The sequence below is a fragment of the Pinus tabuliformis genome, chromosome Q (genome assembly GCF_031772625.1).
Source record: "Pinus tabuliformis cultivar Carrire ecotype Pingquan chromosome Q, CPIR1, whole genome shotgun sequence".
NCBI lineage: Eukaryota > Viridiplantae > Streptophyta > Pinopsida > Pinales > Pinaceae > Pinus > Pinus tabuliformis.
In genome coordinates, this window is record NC_142296.1 from 282,584,241 (window position 1) to 282,607,818 (window position 23,578).

Here is a 23,578-nt window from a genome sequence, read left to right on the forward strand (position 1 = left end):
GTGTGGGAAAATGATTGATGATGTAAGTTGCAGTGCTGAAAGCGTCAACACAAAAACGAGGAGGAAGGTGAGAATGAAAAAGAAGAGCAAGGCTAGTTTTAGTCACATGATGGTGTTTGCGTTCAGCGCGACCATTCTGGGCAGGTGTATAGGGGCAGGAAAGTTGATGGTGAATGTCAGAAGTATGAAGATGAGCTTGAAAGAAAGTGCTAGTGAATTCACCTCCGCCATCACTTTGAAAAATCTTTATATGAGCAGAATATTGACTTTCCACAAATTGTTGAAAATTAATGAAAACACCATAAAAATTAGACTCGAATTTCAAAGGATAAAGCCAAGTGAATTGTGAGTAATCATCAATGAAAATAACATAGTAGGTAAATCATGAATTTGATTTGACTAGGGAAGGACCCCATAGATCGCAATGAATAAGATCTAATACATGTGATCATTTATGTTCATTACGTGAATAGGGTAAACGATGATTTTTTGCAAGTTGACATGTACTACACAGTGCAGGAGAGGGCAATAAAGATGTAAGATAAAGATGTCCTGTTTTATTTAAATAAGAAATAACAGAGTGATTTACATGTCCAAGGCGAGCATGCCATAAATCATAGGAAGCATGTAAATTCTTATTTTTAAGGACAGAAATAAGAGCATAGTTGGCACGCTTCAGCACGTATAAGCCGCCATAACGCTTACTGGTTGCCACCACCTTTCCCGTTTGATGGTTCTGAATAGAGAAAAGGTTATTAGTAAATGTAACGGATAAAGGAAAATCAGAGGTTAATTTACTAATTGAAAGGAGTTTTTTGGTGAGATGGGGAACAACTAAAACATCCAATAAATGAATATTTGGGGTAGGAGAGACTGTACTGGTATGAGTAATGGGTAAAGAGGCACCATTGCCCACAATTACAGAATCCTTAATAGTGTACTGAGTTGGCTGATCCAAAATAAATGGTTCTTTAGACGTGTGCGCTGAAGCTCTAGTGTCGAAGAACCAATCAGGGCCTGCTGAGTCATTGAGAGAATAAGAGCTTGCAAAAGCTTCGGGAAGATGGGTGATATTCTCAGTTCGGGCATACCTCTGGTTGCATCGATCAGCATAGTGACCATCTAGACAACATATCTGGTAGCGAGGATGACGGTGACCTAAACTAGAGAAGAGGTGGCCACAAGTTGCAGAGGAGGTGCGGCCATGGCCAGTGTGACAGCCCTCAGAGTTACAGCCATGAGTTGCAGAGAATCGGCTAGAAACTTGATTTGCGGAAGTGAAGACTACAGCGGGAGGGGTACTGGGTTCAAAAGATTTCTGAAAGAGTTCAAAACTCTTAGCCTTGGAGACCAGATCAGCAAAGCAAGGAAGAGGGGTGAGCACCATCTACATAGTGGAGAAACCCGAGAAATCGGTGCCAACACCATGGAGAAACCAGTGGATTTTGTTGGTGTCATCCACATGCTAACCAATCGCATGAAGTTGGTCACAGGGAGCCTTGAAAGAGCGGGCATATTCAGCAACAGGTCTGGTACCAAGTTTCATCAATTGAATTTCATCTTTGAGATTAATTTCTCAAGCCTTCGATTGTTGATTGAAGGTATTCTCCAAGGTAAGCCAGACCTCTCGTGCTATGGTAAGACCAACAATCTCTGCCATGGCTTCTTCGGTGAGAGAGGAACGAAGGAGGCAGAGGATTTTGTAATCAACATCTTTCCACGCCAAGTTTTTGTCACTAGGTGTCTGAGGAGTGGTAGAATCAAATTGAGGGGGAGGAGTGATGGTGCCATCAACATGACCTAGCAGATTTTGATTCTCAAGAAGGGGAAGAAATTGACTCTTCCAGAGGAGATAGTTGGTGGAGGAAAGCTTGATTGTGATCATATGGATTAAGGTATTGAAAGGAAGAAGATTGGAGGAGGGTTTGGTGGCCATGGATGTCTCACATGATCGAGAATTGGAGGAGGTTTCAGTGGCCATGAGAGGATGTTTAATCTAATGGAGCAGTTCCAATGGCAGGTGTCATTGTTAACAAAATGTGTGCTCTGCTCTGCTCAATTCAAACCAATTCTTGCCTCTCGTCACGAATGGAACCAATCATAAGCTCAGCATCTAATACCCATGCCTATTGTTGTTCTTCAATTCAATGCTCTGATACCATGAGAAGGATGTATCAAAACCACCGTGCATTCAATCATGGTGACTGTATTTTATTTATAATATCAAATGACAAGATAATTACAAATCAATTAGAGGAGAATTAGAAACTATATATAAACATTCCTGGAGTCAAGGGTCAGCTAATCTCAAGCCTTAGATGTAGGAAAAATATCCTCAACCGTATCCTTAACAATAACTTTAGGCTGAAGCTATACTAGATACCAAAGGTTTCTCCACCTACTATCGTTTATTCGATATTTTTTAAGAAATTCACTGAGGTCATCTCCTAGACTAGGCAATTTGTCTTCTTCCTAATTCACCGTCAAAGTAAGAAGAAGATTGTGGCCAAATCAATGGCCTCCACATAGGGTTTATACGCATATGGAAATGGTTATGAAATGATACAAGGACATCTCCTCACCCATTGCGGTACCTCTACACTAATAGGTTAATAATTCATTTGATCTTACCCTAGAAAAACTCTACCCAATGGGCCAATTTATTACTTCTCTGTTCTAGAAAATGAGGAAATAAAGCGTGAGATCCAAGAGATATTCAAAAAGAGGCACATTCAACTGCATTCCTATCCTTTTGGAAGCCCAATTATACTCATGCAGAATAAATACATGACCTTCTTACTTTGCATTCAAAAGTAATTGGACCCTGAAAGAAATCACAGTGAGGAACCAATATGCAACTCCATGGATTTACGACCTTCTTGACCACCTCAAGGGGGGCATGTACTTCAATAATATTTATTTGAAGTATGATTAATACTGATTGCCAATAGAACCAATTGATGTATGGTAGACTGTTTCCAACTCCAATGAGTGTCTTTTTAAATGGTTGGTCATGCCCTTCGGTTTGACAAATGCCCCAAAAAATTTCATAAGGTTGATGGATGATATCATGCAACCTTTCACCAATTTTTTTGTGGTTGTATATCTACATGATATCCTCATTTTTTGTAAGGTTTGGGTAGAAGACTTGCAACATATTTATCAGGTCATTCTCACTCTTTGACAACAAAATATATCTGCTACCTTGGAAAATTTCTCGTTCAGAATTAACAAGTTCCAATACTTAGGATACATTATTGATGATAAATTTTTTCATGTTGATCTAACGAAGGTCCAAGTGATTTGGGATTGGCTAGCCCTAATGACTTTAATAGAGCTTCATAGCTTCTCAAGCCTTGCTAACCTCTACCTAAGATTTTTTTCTGGGCTCTCTTATATAACTTTGCCCTTAATTCGAATGAACAAGGGAGGAGAAAAAGAACTTTCATTTGGTTAGAGTCCCAATAAAAAGCATTTGATCACCTAAATGTTAGGTCCCTATAATAATAGTTTATTCCCTTATTAGTATTTTCATGGTACCCCTTATTGTTATTGTTGTGCCCATGTTGTCCCCAAATTGTTATTATTGTGCCTCATAGAAGCCCATTATTGTTACTGTTGTGCCTTTACATTATTATTGTTATGTCGGCTTTGACTATATTGTGACCCCTTAGACTCCTATATATAGAAAGGAGGTCTCGTCATTTGTATCTTCCAAGAATTGTTCATTTGTGTAATTTAAAGGAGGTCTCCCCCTCGAAAAGGCTGATTTTGAAGGCGTTTATTTCTCTTTTCTTCTATTTTGGGAGTTGGTTGCATAACATTTGGTATCAAAGATTGTGATTCTATGGTTTCGCTACCGGAAATAGGTCATCGTGGCATTTTCGCTATAATTTTTTTTTGCAACATTTACGAATCTTTAAAAAACATTTGAGCCAAAATCATTATGAATCTTGAGTCTGAGTTTCAGATCTTGTCTCGCTATATTTTCGGAGATACGATCCAAGGAAGTTAGGGTTTTTGCAAGCTCCTGAATTATATCTCAAATAGGTGACCTAGGGAAATCATCATAACTTTATCTTTGAGCATCAGATTGAAATTTTGTAAAACGTTACAAAAAGAGGATGACATGTAGTTTTTGGTGTATCTATTTTGAGGTCGTAAGGTTGAAACAGTGAAACGTGACACTTCGTGCAAGTTTGCTCTGCTTAACGAGTCTATAATCAGGTCATCATAAGAGATTTGGCGTAAATCTTTGTTGGAGAATCCAATCTTGATCTGACTTATGAGGTTAGAAAGAGGACTCAGAGGGCTACTGCAGGAGGAAATTTCAAACCTTGGAGATATAAAATTATAGAGATACAATATTCAATATCGAGCTCCTACAAAGTGAAAAAGGGTATGTAGTTTTTTTAAAATTTTGAATAAGTTTGGTTTGAAAAATGAGTTTGAAGGAATTCAAAGGGAATATTGGAGCATTATCATTAATTGATGCCCTGAATGAAGAAAATGGAAACACCTAGTAAGCAAACTAAAAGCTCTAGCCTGAATCATGAAGAAGAGAAAGGAATGCAATAGGGTATATCAAAATTATGAGACTAAGTGCAACAAAATTCACTCTCATAAAAAGTAACAAAAGCTAAGATGGATAGTTTAAAGAAAGGTTTGGAAGCTAAGATGGATGGCGTGGAAGTTAAGATGGATGGTTTAAAGAAAGGTGTGGAAGCTAAGATGGATGGTTTAAAGAATGGAATGGAAGCTAAGATGGATGGCATGGAATCTAAGATGGATGATATAGAACAAAAACTTAAAGGCAACATGGAATATATGAAGATAAATTTGACAAAGTTGCTATAAGAAAATGCTTACTAATGGTGAAAGGGTAGTAAAGGAAACTTGTGATGAGAAAGAAAGAAATTTTAGTCATGATTTCATAGACTCTAACACTGGATTGAAGACCCACCATATTCCAAAGATGGATATGAGGAAGTTTGATGGCAAGGATCCTGTAACATGGCTACTACAGATGGAGCAATATTTGGATCTCCATAATGTGCAAAGCACACAAAAGGTATGCATTGCAACTTTATATTTGGAACCCAATCAATTTGTATGGTATCGATGTCTTTGGTCTCGTAAAAAAAATTTCACTTGGGAGATTTTTATGGAAGAAATGATAGCACATTATGAGGATACAAAAAGCAACACTTTTTTAGCCAATTGATAAATCTCAAACAAAAGAATTCAATGGCGGAGCAGATTGAGGACTTCCACATATTGAATATAAGGGTAAAAGATATTCCAGAGGAGCATAAGATTGATGTGTTCATAGGGAATTTAAAGGATAAGATCCAACATGAGGTTCACCTTTGGGAACCTGATTCATTGGAGAAGGCATTTAGGTTGGCAAGAAAAATTGAAAGAAAAATTATGGCAACAAGGAAGCCTACCACTCACAACTATAAAGATGGAATTGTTGTTGTCCTTAGCCTTCCACAACCTATAAGGTTGACACCACAACAATTTTAAGAAAAAAGTGAAAAAGGGCTTTGTTATAGTTGTGATAGAAAATACACTAAAGGTCATAAGTATGATGAGAAGAAATTATTTTAGATAGATTGTGAAGAGGAGGAAGAAAAGGAACAAGAAACATGAAAAGAAGAGGATATGCACCAGAAAAAACCCTAGAGAAAGAAGAAATGAATCCGACCATATCTTGTAATGAATTCACCGGAACTACCACTACTCAAACGATCAATATAGAAGGACATATCAAGAATAGAAAGGTAATAGTGTTGATTAATTCATGTAGTACCCATATTTTTATTCATTCTAAGATAGCCAAGAAATTGAATTTCTTCATATATCCAACACCAAAGTGTCAAGTGATGGTTGCAAATGGAGGAACCATAAATTTCTCTAGAAAGTATGACAATATCAAGCTATCCATGGGAGAATATGTGTGGAATAGTCCAATGCTTTCCATTCCAATGGGTGGTGCTGATGTTTTACTAGGATTCCAATGGTTACAATGTTTGGGTAAGATAACTTTTATTTTTCAAGAACTTTTCTTGAAATTTGTTTCGAGGGAAAGGAAGTTGAATTAAGGGGTATCATGGGAAAACCAAAAAATATAATTAGCTCTAATGGCATGACAAAGCTTCTAAAGAAAGAACAACGAGGCGTAATCACACAATTATGTTCACTAGAGGTTCCCACATTGGAATCATCTATTTCTCGAGATTTCAAAAAGTATTGGACAATCATTCCAGGGTATTTGAGACTCCCAAAGGCCTCCCACCTATTTGTGATCACGATCATTCTACTCATCTGATTTGAGGAAGTGTTCCTCCAAACATCAGGCCTTACAAATATCCCTATGCCGAAAAGAGTGATATTGAACGTATGGTTGCAGAGATGATAAAAGCTGGTACAATTCCACCTAGTCAAAGTTCTTTCACTACTGTAGTAGTATTGGTGCACAAGAAGGATGGATCATGGTGCATGTGTCTGAATTATAAGGAGCTCAACAAGATCACTATTAAAGATAAATTCCTCATTCCTCTCATTGACGAATTATTGGATGAATTGCATTGAACAATTTACTTCACCAAGTAGACGTTAGTTCAGGATATCATCAAATCAGAATAAAGACTGAAGACTTTCTGAAAAAAACATTTAGAACTCATGAGGATCATTATGAATTTTTGGTCGTGCCTTTTGGCCATACCAATGCACCTTCTACATTTCAAGGTTTGATGAATTCCATTTTCAACCCATTCCTTAGAAAATTTGTGTTAGTATTTTTTGATGATATATTAATCTACAACAAGTCTTGCAAGGATCATGTTCAACATGTTGACAAAGTGCTCAAACTATTGGAGGAGAAGCAATTATATGCAAAAACCTCCAAATGTATTTTTGGATTACAAGAGGTGGATTATTTGGGTCATATTGTATCTCATGAAAGTGTTAAGGTAGACCCTAGCAAAATTAAATCCATTAAGGAATGGAAAATCACCACATCCATCAAGCATCTGTGAGGATTTCTCAGGTTGACAGGGTATTATCACAAGTTTGTTAAGAATTATGGGACAGTAGCGATACCTCTAACAACATTGCTAAAGAAAGATGCATTTTCTTGGACTCTAGAAGAAATGAAGGCCTTTGAACATCTTAAAGAGGCAATGTGCCAAGCACCAGTCGTAGCTACACCAGGCTTCACAAAAAGATTTATTGTGGAATGTGATGCCTCGGGAAATGGAATTGGTGTTGTTTTAATGCAAGAAGAAATACCCATTTCATTCAAAATTCATTCAATCAAAGGAAAATATTTACACAAAGCTATTTATCATAAGGAAATCTTGGCAATACTACATTCATTTAAGAAATGGCAGCCCTACCTAATGGGAAGAAACTTGTAGGTAAAAACAGATCATGATAGTCTTAAATACGTTTTAGAACAAAGTTTTCTTTAGAAGAGCAACAAAAATGTGTCAAAAAGATGTTTGTTATGACTTTGACATCATCTACAAAAAAGGGATGCAAAATGTTGTTGCAGATGCACTCTCAAGAAAGGATGAAGATGTGGAAGCATTGCTTTGTGCCATTTCTATTATCAGACTAGATTGGATAAATGAAGCAAGGGATGAATGGAAGAATGCCGAAGAAGTGTGGGAACTCATTCAAACGTTGTAGCAAGATCCCAAAACATCTAATACATTTAGCTGGAAAAATGATTCGTTATGGTACATAGATTGCTTATACCTCTATAATAATTCCCAAATCAAACAAAATATTCTTATGGAATTGCACACATCTCCCTTAGGAGGGAATTCAGGATTTTTAAAAACTTACCAGAGTGTTAAGAAGGATTTTTTTGGGATGGCCTTAAATCTGATATTTAAAATTTTGTGAAGGAACGTTTGGTTTGCCAAAAAAATAAAGTTGAAACAATTAAGACCGCAGGTCTATTACAACCTTTATCCATTCCAAGTCAACGTTGGGAGGAGGTTCCAATGAATTTTATCACAAGTTTACCCAATTCTGAAGGAAAGAGTGTCATCATGGTGGTAGTTGATATAATTACCAACTATGCACACTTTTGTGTATTATCTCATCCATTTAAAGCTAGTACAGTTGCTAATGCATTTATGGAAACAATTAAAATGCTACATGGAAACCCAAAGATTATTATGGGTGACAAAGATCCTATTTTCACTGGAAATTTTTGGACATAATTATTTTCTTGTTTGGGTACTCAGTTAACTCATAGCTCATCTTGTCATCCTCAATCTGATTGGAAAACTGAGATAGCGAACAAATGTTTAGAAGGATATGTCTGCTTCTTTGTATCTGATAAATAGACACAATGGGTGAAATGGTTGCCTCTCACTAAGTGGTGGTATAACACTTCCATCCATACTGCAGCTAAAATGATCCCATTTATGGAAATTTATGGATATCATCCACCGTCTATCACATCATAGTTAAGAGAAAATTCTAGGGTTCAAGGAGTGGAACATCACATCGAGCAGGAACAAAAAGTTCTCCAACTCTTAAAGGAAAACCTGACTTTGGAACAGAATAGAATGAAACAATAGGCAAATCAACATCGCAGCGAAAGATGTTTTGATGTAGGTGACTGGGTATTTCTATGGCTACAACCAGATAAATGAATGTCCCTCAAGCAAGCTAATAAGGATAATAAATTATGACCAAAGTATTACGGTCCGTACAAGGTGTTACAAAATATTGGTACTATGGAATACAAATTGGAACTTCCTACATCTTCCCAAGTGCCTTCAATTTTCCATGTTTCATGCTTAAAGAAGGTTATAGGTGACAAGCTCCTAGTTCAGACAATATTGCTAGAGCTTGACGAGGAAGGAAAATCATATTGGAACCTAAATCAGTCACATAAACAAGAACTCAACAGCTACGAAATCAATCAATTTCAGAGTATCTCATCAAGTGGAAGAACTTACCCATTGAATATTCTACATGGAAGGATGATAATTTTATATAGAAGCATCCAAAACTACTCAAACGTCGAGGACAACAATTTTTTGAAGGAGACGGGCATGTTAGTTCCCTATAATACTAGTGTACTCCCTTATTATTATTGTCAGTGTACCCCTTATTGTTAATTTTGTGCCCATGTTCTCCCCATATTGTTAATATTGTGCCCCATAGAAGGCCACTATTTTTATTGTTGTGCCCTTACATTATTATTGTTATGTCAGCTCTGATTATATTGACCCCTTAGACTCCTATATATCGAAAGGATGTCTTGTCACTTGTATCATCCAAGAATTTTTCATTTGTGTAATGTAAAGGAGGTTTCCCCCTCGAAGAAGTTGATTTTGAAGGCGTTTATATTTTTTTCTTCTATTTTGGGATCTAGTTGCATAACATTGAAACATGTTTTTTCTCTACATTTGTCCTAACCCTTCCAGAGTAACAATAACCACTTTATATTTAGATAGATGCCTCTTACTACATTATTGGTGTAGTCCTCACTAAACAATGATAGATGGTGGCCTATCATAATAAAAAAATCTCTGGTACTATCTAGAGATACCCCACCTATGATAAGGAGATGTACTCCATTGTGCAAGCCTGTCAAAAATGGAAGCATTATATTCTAGATAAGGATAAAACCATCCACATTGACCATAGGCCTTTTCAATTTATGCATAAATAATGGGAGTTACAGAATTATCACCATCATAAATGGTCTAGTTACCTATAACAATTCCATTTGAACATCAACTACAAGAAGGGAAACACCAATCATGTCATAGATTTCCTTAGTCGGCCCTTAATTGTGGCACTTACCACATTTCTTAACTCTTGTGGGAATCATCCCTATGGGTGGCCATATTTATACAAAATTAACCCAAAATCGCAGGCACACATTAGATGTGGATGGAAAACAAGAAGATTCCAAAATTCCACCTCCAAGATCCGCTACTATGCTACCTGGGCCACCTTTGTATTCCTACAAGTGAGTGTGCTAAGTTAATATGGGAGGCACATTATAGTAAGTTGACATGAAATTTAGTGTGGAGAAGATATTAACAATACTTCAACAATATTTCTGCTATCCAAATCTTCGATAGGATGTCCAGTAGTATATCAGATCATGCACTGTTTATGTCACCGTTAAAAAAAACATAAAAAAGAAGGGATTGTAAACTCCTCTACCTACCACAAACAAGACAAGCATCATTCTCCATGAATTACATGTTAGGTTTTTCATCCACCAAACATGGAAATGATTGTGATTTTGTGGTGGTTGACTAGATCACCATTTTGGCACTATGCAAGAAGTGTATCGCAAGTAAATTATTGCTAAACACTTATTTTAGTGTGTTTGGGTACATTTTGGGCTACTTTAGACCATTATTTCAAATAGGGATGATAGGTTCATTCACACCTTTTGGTCCATACTATGGTGTCTCATGGATACCAATTTGACCAAATCGACTTCCTTTCATTCCTAATCAAATAGAAAATCAAAAGTTGTATACAAAATGTTTATTCATATTTTATGCATATCCAACTCCAAGTAGTGACATACAATGGATAAAAACCTTCCATAGTAATAGAGCCCACCACAACTGTATTGGCCATATTTCTTTTTAGGTGTGCTAGGGGTTACAACTCTTGGATGCAATTGATGTAGCTATGTCCATTACATATACACTAACCAAGTGCTCCCATGCTCAGACTGAGGAAGATAGGGCATCCAAACTGGTTGAGTACATCCAACACCTTCAATAGTAGGCCTACGATACTATAGAAATCCAATGCCAAGTATAAGAAGTGGCATGACCAACACAAAGTTACACATAAGTTTTAGTTTGGTGATAAGTTGTGGTTACACTTATGTAAAGAGAACCTCAAGGGCCCCAATATGAAGCTTATACCACTCTGATATGGCTCTTGCATAATCGCAAAGGAGGTGGGTGATAATACTTTTGAATTGAACATTACCATATTCTTGTGCTTGCACCCAATGTTCAATGTGGAGTTTCTTTGACCATATTATCCACCTCTATTGGACACCGCAAAGACAATCTAGAAATTTCCCCCCCACAAAGCTCAATCTTGATTGTGTTGAATCATATATAATGGATTAGATTATTGGCACCAAGATAAAGGATAATCCCCAAAGCACATCCAATTCTTATGGGTTGTGAAAGTCGAGTAACTTCTTCACCAATGCATTTGAGACCATTTATTCTTAAGGGGAGAGGAACTATCTACGTGGATATCAATGTCAATCCTTATACTCCAATGGATTGGAGCATATTTCTCCATCTTGTATGTTTTTTCCAAAAAAAAATTTATCCTAATTCTTGGGACCGTTTTAATGCCCTAAATGGTATTTTCTTGATATGGTAGGGACCTAGGCTCTCCATAGGTAGAGCCTAGGTTAATTTGAAATGTGTAACTCTCTCTTATACATTTCTAACATATTATTGAGCATGTCAAACATATATTGTATTGAAATATTATGACCCCGAGAAGTTGATGTTCCAACTAAACCCAATGGGATTCATTATCCTTTTGCCATTTTATCTTCTATCATTATGTTTTTGTACATTTAATGTTTCCTCTTTTCTTTTGATATTAAAAGGGGCCTTTAAACCTCATTATAACTAACTTTGGAAAAGGCACATAATAATCACATCTCTTCATGGAGATAAAGTACCACAATTTGAGCTAGTTTGTTTTTATTAAATGTTTTTATAATTTCATCATTTTCCATTTATTAATAGAAATAAAGTTTCATTATCTCTATGGATTTTGGTTATAAATATGTATTTCATCTCGTTCCCTTCCCAAATCTCAATCACATTCAAAGTGCATTTAGATTCCACATCCAAAGAGTGCCAACTATACACAATTTTGAGTAGACCCACATTAAGAAATATTGAAAACATATTTGAAGAAACATGTTTTCTATACATTTTCAATTTTTATGGATGTATGCCAACTGGGAAAAATGCATACTCTTGGATGTAGAATGAGTGTCTACACTTTAAATTTAAGTAAATGTATAATGAGATAAGTAAAACATACAATAAAAATTATAATTATGATTTTTTTTTCATTTAAAACTTCACAACTCTTATTCTATTATTTTTTTATTTTCCTTAGGAGGCCCATTTTAGACCTCAAAATTCTTTTACTAAAATTATGTTGAAAATCCACTCCCACAATACCCGAGAAATTCTAAATACTTTTCGAGAGCAACCAAATAACCAATTTTTTTAGGTTTCTTACACACATGTAAAATTCAATGCAACCACGGTGGCTTCCCTCAATGAAACTCTGAAACTCTGACATATCATGTCCATTCAAGGCGTATTAAACAATACCCCTAATTTGACTACATATTGGAAAACACCTCTAAAAATCACATTATTTAACCCCCTAACAATACGAACCCAATACACATTCCCAAATAAAAAACCCTACTTTCACTCGATATTTTAGGTATCTATTTTTTCATTAACATTTTCGTTATACCCCTTTTTATTTTTTCATTCACTTTAATCTCCATTTTTTATACTGCCAATATAAAAAACTTTTACCACTATTATATGATCAATATATTATATCATCTTTTCCTCAATATATATCCCCAATATAAATATATGTGGTATAGTGTTTCTCCCCCATTGAAACCCTGTAAATCCAACAATCAATAATTTTCTAAAAAAAATGTAGATATCAGTTCAAAAACCATCAATTATATCATTTCACATTAATAAAATAAAATTAAAACTTAAGTATTACTCTAAAGATAATAGATACAAATGCTTGACAAACTATAACTTCTATATTTTGAAAGAGTATGAGGTAATATTTAAAAATTATAATTTCAGTAATTATTAAAAACACGTCTTACCACAATATTTTTTCCGTGTTAAGAAAATAATAAGAAAAATTCTATAATATCACTTAGATTTTCTTGGCACCCCCATATCAAGTTCAACAAACATTCACATAGATAGATGAAATGAAACAAAATAAAAGTGTTGTATACATTTTAAACAACTTATGTAATGCTCCTTCTACCATGTATGTATTCATTGGAAGAGATATTGGAGAATGTGGAGTATCTAAATGCCAAATTATATGATGATTGGCTTCCTCATATGTCAAACGACTCTTTAAAATTATTGGTTAACTAGCAATCATCGAAGAAAAGGAACCGCCATTTCTAACCTAGAAACTTAACATTCAATTGCGTTTTCAAATTTTCATGGTGGCAACCAAAGAGTCGCTATTAATATGCAATTTCCAAGGAAAATGAAGATATCGACAAATGCACATACTAACAATGAATTTTGATTTTTCACTTTATATAGAACTCTCAAGACAAGCAAGGGGAAAGCCCTGCCCAACAACAAAAGAGTGAACTCGACAACCCCCCAAGCATCAATAGTTATGAAGATTCGAATAATGCACAAAATAAATCTTCTTTTAATAGCAAAGTAGATATCCTAGACAAAACTTCCTCTCCGACTATCCTCAAAAGAACAAACACAATAGATTGTGAAGCTAAGACACCAATGTCCCAAGGACCAGAAGAGATGAAGGAGATGCAAGATAAATAAAGTTGGAAAACCGTAGAGAAAAAAAAAAGAAATCTAGAACACCAATCTCGCCAAGAAAGACGAAGAGCCGGACAATCAGAAACTAAGAAATTATAGGTCTGATAGACCAATTTGGTCTCGGTGGACGTTAACCATTATCATCATCATCATCATCAATTCAATATGAATATGAATATGAACATAGAAAAATATTTTTATTTAATTGTTAACAAAATGAAATTTACAAAAGCTATAACAATGTATATATATATATATATATATATATATATATATATATATATATATATATATATATATAGCATGCACATAATCCAAGTGGAAAACAAGGTTACAAGGGTTGTTCGCTTTATTTTGGTAATTTCATGTTCCAATATTCTTCATAACTCTTTATACATAAAATCGACATTGATTTCTCATATTACATAGGCATAACTTTCATTAGTAAAATCTGATTAAGAGATGAATTACAACCATTTCGTTTACAAATTAATCGATCTATTTCAAGTATATAAATTTTAATAGCTTTCACATGGGCGACCATTGAATTGATTTCACTAGCAGAAGACGTAAATGTATGCACTGTTTCCGAGATGGTGACAGGTTTAGCGGTCGCGCTTTTACCATGGAATCCTGAATTGGCTGCGACCGAGATGGTGACCGATAGTGGGGTGATCCTTTTGATGAGGCATCATAATTATGGACGATTGGACACATTCTCCACTCCTCCGCGAAGGGGAAATTTGCAAGCTCTCCCTACTCGCCCACCGCAACAATAACAACTTTTGTGAGGAGACATGAAACCGTTCAAGGAGAAGAGGTGTCCATGAAGGCCACACCCTGGACTACTTCAGCCTCCAATGGTTTCTTGCCACGACTGGAGACAACTTAGCTGTAGGAGGGAGTGATACTCCCCCTTGCGCCCTTCCATGGTGCCAAACGCTTAATTTCTTCTGCAAGCTCTAGCTCTCAGGACCTCCCCATCACAACAATATATTCAATATCAGTTTACTAATAGTTAGTTAATTGAAGCAAGGTTCTAAATTCTTCCAAAATTAAAATAAATAAATAATAAAAAATAAATTATGTTTATCCAACATTTTATAAATTACAAATTCTTAAAAAAACTATGTTACATCTCATGGCATTGAATATATATATATATATATATATATATATATATAACAATTCGAACAGTGTATAGATAGTCAAATTAATTAAATTTTTTATTAAAATAAAAAATATGATATGAAATATAAGATAATGCATTTTGCAATTTTCTAAGTTTAGTTACATTGTTTATTAGTTGGTAATATTTAACAAATATGAGTTGTAACATGTTAAATTGTTTCCAATAAATATTGTAATTCTTTACATATGTAAAGATGCTAGAGAATTATCCACTAATTTTAGTATTGATTACCAAATTTAATTTACATGTTTACATTTTCTCATATTATACATACATACATATATATATAGATATAGATATATGTAATTGTATATAAATTTTTTGAAAGAGTCACTAATTAGAAAAATATGATCTCTAAAATGTATGATAGAATTTTCTTATAATTCCAAAATTATAAAGCATATTTTTTCATCATAACTATTTCAGCAAATGTATACATTTAACTTTCTTATAATTCCAAAACTATAAAGAATATTTTTTCATATAACCATTTCATCAAATGTGTACATTTACTTGCCAAATAGGAGGTAAAATTGGTGGTGTATATTCTTATATATTTTGAGGGAATGGATCACATAGAGAATACATGTATTAAAAAATATTTGGGTTAGCAATTTATAACGTAAAACATTCTTTTTCTAGTGGATAGAGTTTATAATTTGGCTCTTTATCACCATTTTTTTTTTACCCTCTTTGTATCGTTTTATGGAAATATAATTTAATGTTGTTATTTATTGTTTCAAGAAAGTCTCAAATTAAATACATGGATTTTTATATTGAACCATGGATATAGATCATGTTCTTATTATGGAAGGGCATTCAAATATATAATATTTAATGAAGTACATATAAATGGTTGTTTATAATGTATGGTGTTAGTGGTTGCATAATCTATGTCTTCTTAAGTTTGAAGTATGTGAAGGCATAATATTTATTTTGCAAGAGTTTAAGTCATTTTACTAACTATAAGTTATTGGTCTTTAGCATCATTTATTTTTTTTCACTGGGCATGAGAGGTGTTTATGTAGAGAGAAGAATAGAAGGATTCTGCTGCAAGGATCCAAACCAATTTTGGAGGAGGTTTTTACCGCTCCTCAAGCATGACTCACAATGGGGCATACATGATCTCAATGAATCAATAAAAAATAATAACAATGTGCCCACAAAAGTTCACCTATGAAAGTAGTATATAGTATATTAATATTCCGACATCAATTGGCCATAGTATAGTAAAATGGTATAAATAGTATCATATACATGTGCTTTGAATAAAAGGGTGATGACTAATATAACAACTATTATTGATCTAGGTATATGACACCAAATTCCCACTTCTTCAGGAGATGGTGTGGATAAAACTTAAGAAGCCTTGTTGAATGGGAAGTAGCTATAATAATTCTAATAAGCCAATTGATGGGAGGCTCATGTTATGGGCTCTGAGAATGATGATAATCAAGCTAGTTAATTCTATCGAATTCGTTGTCTAGATAGATCATAAACTATTGAAATCTAGGCATGCGAGGGAATACCTAAAGGCAAACCCCCTCCTAAGGTATTGGGACAACTCATAAATTCCCAGTGGATCTGGTACATACATCTCATGTATTAGACCATTAATTTTACAACTCACAATTGTGTGACAATGAGTTAAAGTCAAGCAAGTGAAAAAAAACCAAGTCAGATAGCATGAAGATATCCATATGCTTGATTTAAGGAACCCATCAATGAGTGAAATGGAACCAAGTTACACCACCCTCAAGGATAATCCCTTAGAATAAATGTGCTAAAGCTGATATAAGAAGTCCTACTAGAGTTGAGGCAATGACGGGTCCTCAACCATGGCACGAGGTGTATAGTATCATGTGAGTGACAAATATTGACACTATTGGTGGAATATGGTTTCAAGAATGGACTAATGACTTCCCTTGTTGATAGAATAACATGCAAGGTTTACCTATAAATGATTAAAAGCATTTGACAAGAAATAATTAATTACTAGGATAGAGGCTTTTCAAAGGTATATAAGTAATCGAGTGGTACATTTGGAGGTTGAACCTCAGGGATATAGGATGAATGTGACTCATGAAGGTGTTGAAATAATGCAATACGATTCAAATTGGTGCTAAATATATTACATGGGACATAAATGTGACTCATCTTTGATGGTTTGAACAATTGTGGTACAAAATGATGCTACTAGTGACTGAACCAAGTACAAATGGTACACAACCCTTCTGGAATAAACTAAGAGGTTATAAACATGGGAGTACATGGGTACATGTTTTGTCAACATGATCAAGAGAAATTTAGTTATTGTTGGATATGACATCAATACAAACTTGACTCCCAATCCAGAGGGTGTTGAATGTCATGGAAACATAAATACAAAACGAGTAATGTTGTTGAAGTGCCCATGTGGGGAAGATTATAACACTTTATATATGTCATATGAAAGATATGGAGGGGATTATTCATATAACCAAATTTGAAGGTTCCCTAAGATGATGTCCACTGAATTATAATAAAATGTAATGAATGAGGGGGTGTTGGTGATACGTGAAATTCCATAGAAAATGGACCTAAAGGATGCCCTATTAACATTAGTAAAGTCACTATGCTCATGAAAAATTTAGACATATAATTCAATGTAAGAAAAAATTTTCTCATTGTAAGAGATATAAATACGAAGAAAGTTGATATGTAAATAAGGGGGCTTTGACATGTCATGGAAAAATTGCTTCTAGGTGAAGCATCAAAGGATTAATAACTAATGGAGACCAATTTTTGTGAAATATGAGAAATTTTAAATGGTTTTAATGGTTCATAAAATGAAGCTTATATGAACCTATGATTTCCAAGTGAAAAAAATTGATTTTGTTATAAAAGGGGTTTTCCCTCCAATTCCAATTCATTTATGCATGTGCTGGAGTAGAGCTTCGAGAGGAGAAGTCCCAAAATATTTGTCAGATCATTTTGAGCTAACCAATATATGGATTTGGGATATTATAATTTTGGTTGGGTGGTCTTACTTTTCTAATAGTGACTCAAAAAGTCCAATGGGGCTAAAGAAAGTCTCTTATTGCATTGGGGACAAATGTTTCCTTCGGGGAATCAAGGAAAGAAATAATAAGGTGATGAACTACAAGAGGAGGTCCATTGTTATCCTACCCCACAAATTCAAACATGTGAACTAGATGTAAGTGAGGTGTTCCATATAGTAGAATATTTTAATATATGGTATTCATCATGAACTATACTTTTTGTGTACATGGCTCTCTAGACAGGCCGTTGGGGCGAACTATCCAACTAGTGAGAGAATGATATATATTATCTATAACTTTTGGCGGTATGTCAATGGTGGATAATGATAAAATCAAATATTGGAAAAAATGGCCATCATTCTCTAAGCATGAGATCTTTATCCCCAACATATGATGATAGGGAGGAACTAATTGGGTATGAAAAGGTGGGAATGATGCCACTAAATGGATTTATATGTAGCATGTTATGAACACAATGAGTGTATTTAGAGTAGTGGAATCCAAACTATGCATTGTTGATGATGTTATATGAAAGTATACCTAATATGATTATGCATCTTTAAATTTCTAGAAGTCGCTAGTTTATTAGTATGTTATCATTTAGGTATAAGCACAACAATGTAGTGGGAAAAATGAAATGGGGGACTGCCAATTTATCTTGGTACTACACATTTGAATTAAAGGAAATAAATTTACGGGTTCAGAAACGTTATCATACCAAGCAGTGGCTTGGGATATTATGAACGAATGCTCACTTAAATGAGACAATGACTCAACAACAAAACTATAAAGGGAAATTTGTTGTCGAGGTATGAAGTAGGAATGATTAGTTGGACCATCCCCAGGATGATATAGAGTGGTATGGGACTCTATATGGTCATCATGATAGAGAAGAATAGTTTTTCCAGAGACCAAATTACTAGATGAAACAAAATTTCTATAGGAGTAGAATGATGGCTAATGGAAGAAGGCTCCATTATTGTCAAGAATGAAGCGACATGGGACATAGAATGTATGTGCTTATATTCATGAATAGATTCCAAAGTAAGCTATAAATAATTCAATCCCATAAATAATGGAATATATAGGTTATATACAACATCCTTCACCATTTACACATTAGGGGGACACAAATTTATGATTGGTCAATGGTTCTTTGCCTTGGTAGAGGAAAACCATGAGGGGTCGTAATTGGAGGATTGGAGACTTCACTACAGGTAACTTGAAATTTTTGTGAAACAATGAGTCTATCACAAAAATGTGGAATTATATAGTATTAATGGTAGTAGTAACCATATGTGTTACACAAAGTGCAAGGATGATTTTTGTGTAATGATCTTTTACTCTTGGAGAATTTAGGAAGAGTGAATTGTACCACTAGAAAATTTAGGTTTTATTATCTGTTAACCAAACTAATAAGCTCCTTTATTTGAGGAAGAGAAGGAAAATTATTGGTATCATGACTAAGAAAATTCCACAAATCACAAGGAGGTGGAGGCTTCGATGTAGCGGTTAGGGTGGCCAATGCTTGAGTTTTCTTCTCATTTTCCTCTTTCCTCTTAGCCTTGCCCCACTTTCTAACTTATCTCACAAAAATAGAATACTCTAGGTAGGGTTTTAGTATAACTAAAGCATTGAATGGGGCCTTAGTAATAGCTTGAATGGGCTTCAATGCCAAAGAAGGATATAGCTTTGAGGGTGGGGTAGGAGTTGGAGGATCTAATTATCGTATTGGAATCCCCAATGTAAACATTGGAAAATTCAACATGGTCATCACTGGTATTCTAACCACTCCCATTGGTTGGTGTACGAAAGCAATCTAACCATATGTATTACGAATAGGGGGATGGTACTAGTTGCAGGTGTTGAATTTGTAGGTGTATATTGCTCAGGAGTTCATTATTAAAAGAAATATCTAGGGCTTTAAGAGGCTTATGATTTAGATCATGCATATTTGAAAGGAGATAGGTGTGGTCAAGGTAAATGATGGGTTTTTGTGAGATTCAATTAATGTGGATCCTTTTTATATTTCTATGATGTTTTCTCTCAAGGAAGAGATGGATTGATTTCCAACCATCGAGGAGATCATGCTCTTATGATTAAATTGAGTCTCACGGTTGTTTTATGTGAGGCTATATATGGTGACTATCTTCCCATTATGAGGGAAGATCATTATGTAGCATATGGATGAGAATGTTGCCTTGATGACATACATGAAGCAATGACCTAAGAGGATTATAGGTAAGGGGTTTTTCAATAACCTCCAAATGTATCGAGAATTGTTTTCCAGTAAGATTAATAACACAAATTTGTTATAGACATTTCAAATATGAGGGTTCGCCATCATATGTGCGTAAGGTGATTCTAAATCATGTGACTTTAAGGGAGCTAATATTTCACTCACATTTGGAACACATTCACATATATACACATGTTCATTGACAATGCAACATTGAATAACTACATTCTTGATCCATACTAGGACTTGCAAAGTTACAATTAGCTGGAGATGTGGATCATCTACTTTATCAGCATGAAAGATGATCATGTGATCATCTAGTGAGTCAACACCTAAAATATAGAGTATACATTTTTGTTCTCAAGGACGTGTGTAGAGGAATTCCAAAGCTAACATGGAAATGGGTGACTATGATAAGTTACGAATAATTCTATAGTTATATGTGGCTTGCATAGTGACATTAGGAATAGAATGGACCATTAGAGTTCATAAATTGTAATTTAATATATGGTCAAAGAATCTGTAGAGTTCCATTTGGTGATGAATAATTCCCTATGGATATATTTAGTTGACTCCTAGGTGGGGAATCATATTGATGTGATTAATTCAAAAGGTTAATGTCAAGAAGGTCCACTATCAAAAAACATTATGTTCCGTTATCACACTAATTGAGGGCTAGAGCAGAAGGAGAAATTTGGCCATCACAAGTGGAATCAGACCCATGGTAAGGAAATATATTAGAAAGTAAAAATGGTTTTGAAGAAGGGGGTTACATTGAGGATAAATGTGGTTGGTTACCATGCTTATTGTTATCCATCATTTCACATGCAAAATGCATTTATGGGAGAAGAGGACACTCATGGGTATAATGAACATATGTACCACAATAAGAACAAGTGTTGTTCATTTCAATATCCTTATTTTTCTTGGGATGATTACTCAAATATTAGTTTATTGTATGTGAGCTTCCTTCATTGTTGTCATTGAGATATTCCCCTTGTTTGCCTAGCTTCCATTTGTTTTGGGAATTTTGTTTGTCTATCCAATTATTCTTTTTCTTTGAACTAGGGTGGTTATTTATGTTATTCTACACATACATTTAACATTATAGAGTGGTACATGTCAAGTGATGGGACATTGAGGTGGTTGTGCCAAAGGGGTTGGTGCACTTGGATAAGGAAAAGGGTATTATGGGTTAAACATGGGGGATTCACTATGGGAGCAATACCATACCACTTGGGTTCATATTTGGGGATATATATTGAGGAAAACATGACATAATATATTAGGGGATATATAGGGGGTGAAAGGTTTTTATATTCGTAAATATAAAAAATGGAGCTCAAAGTTAATGAAAAATATAAAGGGGAATAAAAAATCTCAATGAAATAATGGATACCTACAATATCTAGTGAAAGTAGGGGTTTTTCAAATTAGGAAGAATTATTAGGTTCATATTGGTAGGGGGTTAAATAATGTGATTTTTAGAGGGATTTTCCAGTATGTAGTCAAAATAAGGATATTATTTAATATTCCACAAACGCATGTGATATGTCAATGGTTCATTGAGTAAAGCCCCCATGGGGTTCAACACACACTCTGGAAGGTGGGGGTAATAAAAGAATTCCGAGGAATATGCTAATGTGAATAAGTAAGGGAATATGATGTAATGGTGCCCCATTATGAGAAAATTCAAGATGATTCAAGAAGGGAACATTTGTAGGAGGTACTAATCCGCCCTTTCGGTTGGCCACATTCCATTTCTCCTAAAGGACATGGGCAAGGATTATGGTATGTAATGGATTTGATCATGCTATCTATGACACATTGAGATTCCCTTAATGCTAAAGTTTCACCTAAGAGATAGTGTGGGGCATTTACGATGATGGTATAAAGTTAGCTTGATTGGGCATACATCAACTCATACTACATGGGTGGAAGGAAAGACTTTATGAATTAGTCCATGAAGAAATGGTCATTAATTTCTAGAGCTTTTCATGAGCTCTACCATGTCGAACACTCTTAAATCTGATTGGTGATATGATTCGTATATTTTTAGAAAGAATAATTCAAAATGTGGATGCATTTGTTGTGGCGGGATGGTAGTTAGAAGTAAGAAAATCATACATTCACAATGGTAGATAACAATCCATGGGTGAAATGAAGCTATTCATTTTAAGGATTAACTATAGAATTGATTAGTTTGCATTGGAAGATATGAATATAGACTAAATTATCTGATATAGAGTTCATGGAAAACCAAATTTGGAAGGATCATATATGGTTGGTGTCTTCCTCTTTAGAATTTCCCCCAAGTTTGGGGATCTCCAAGGGATGCTTCACTGCCTTTGGGTACAAAGTCAAATTCTGAAGGAAAGGGTCGTTGTTTACCTCTCTCATGTGAGGGAAATTCAAACTATCCCATGTGAGTTAAAAGAAGGGTCGAGTCACATTCATTCATAAATTGGTTTAATTGTTGGTTCATACATTCGAACCCGTGTTAGCTCTAGTATTAACTTACCAAAATATCCTCCATTAGTATCACTTGCATTGGGGTTGATGTCTATATTGGATGTTACAACTACCATATTGGTTGCAAGTTAATGTTGAGTGGAACTAGAGCATGAGAAACTACTATATGGGTCTAAAGAGCTAGAGTTTGAAATTTGGCTTAGGGGAGGAACCTAGACTTTTAAATTATGTGTGAGTAATCGTTTGAAAGGAAACTGAGGGTGAATGTATCAAAATATCTACCATTTACACTTTAGGAGAGTTATGGTGTTGGGAGAATGTGTACACAGTCAAAATGGGTTGAATATAGAAGGTTAGCGGGAATATGGGGTGAATAAAATGAAGAGAAGAAACTCAAAAATACATGCATAGGTGCTACAAAGTGGTTTTTTGTATGATTAATTGTCTAGTTTAAGTCAAGTAGACTCACCCTATAAAATGAAAGGAGTCTATCCTAACAAATAAACTACACCCCAAACAAGTCCTAGACTATGTTTTGAATGAAATTCCAAATAACTTAGGTGGCACAAACTTATGAATAGTAGGAATAAGTGAAGGTATAAAAGAAAATTACCCCTATGGTTGTTAGGTGATGAAATGCCATAAAGCTATAAATGGTTATCCTAGGTGAAATTGCCTCCCAAAATTGCCACGTATAAGGTAGTTTTCCTAAAAATTGGCCACGATGTTTATCTTCATCTCATTGGTGTAAGAGAATCTCAACTTTTTTGTGCCAAATTAGGACCCAAATTCTTGACCAAGAGTTAAGAGCCTCACGAGGAACCACTAGATCTATTTTCTATGGCTTATCCATTCATGGGTTTCTTCTCACATGACTTTGGACCTTTGGATGATGAAGAGTTTCATGATCCTTAAGGAAAACCATTATGTATCGATACATAGTAGCCAATGAGATTTATTTGGATGCGTATGAAAATGGCCCTAATCTGGCCAATAGGTT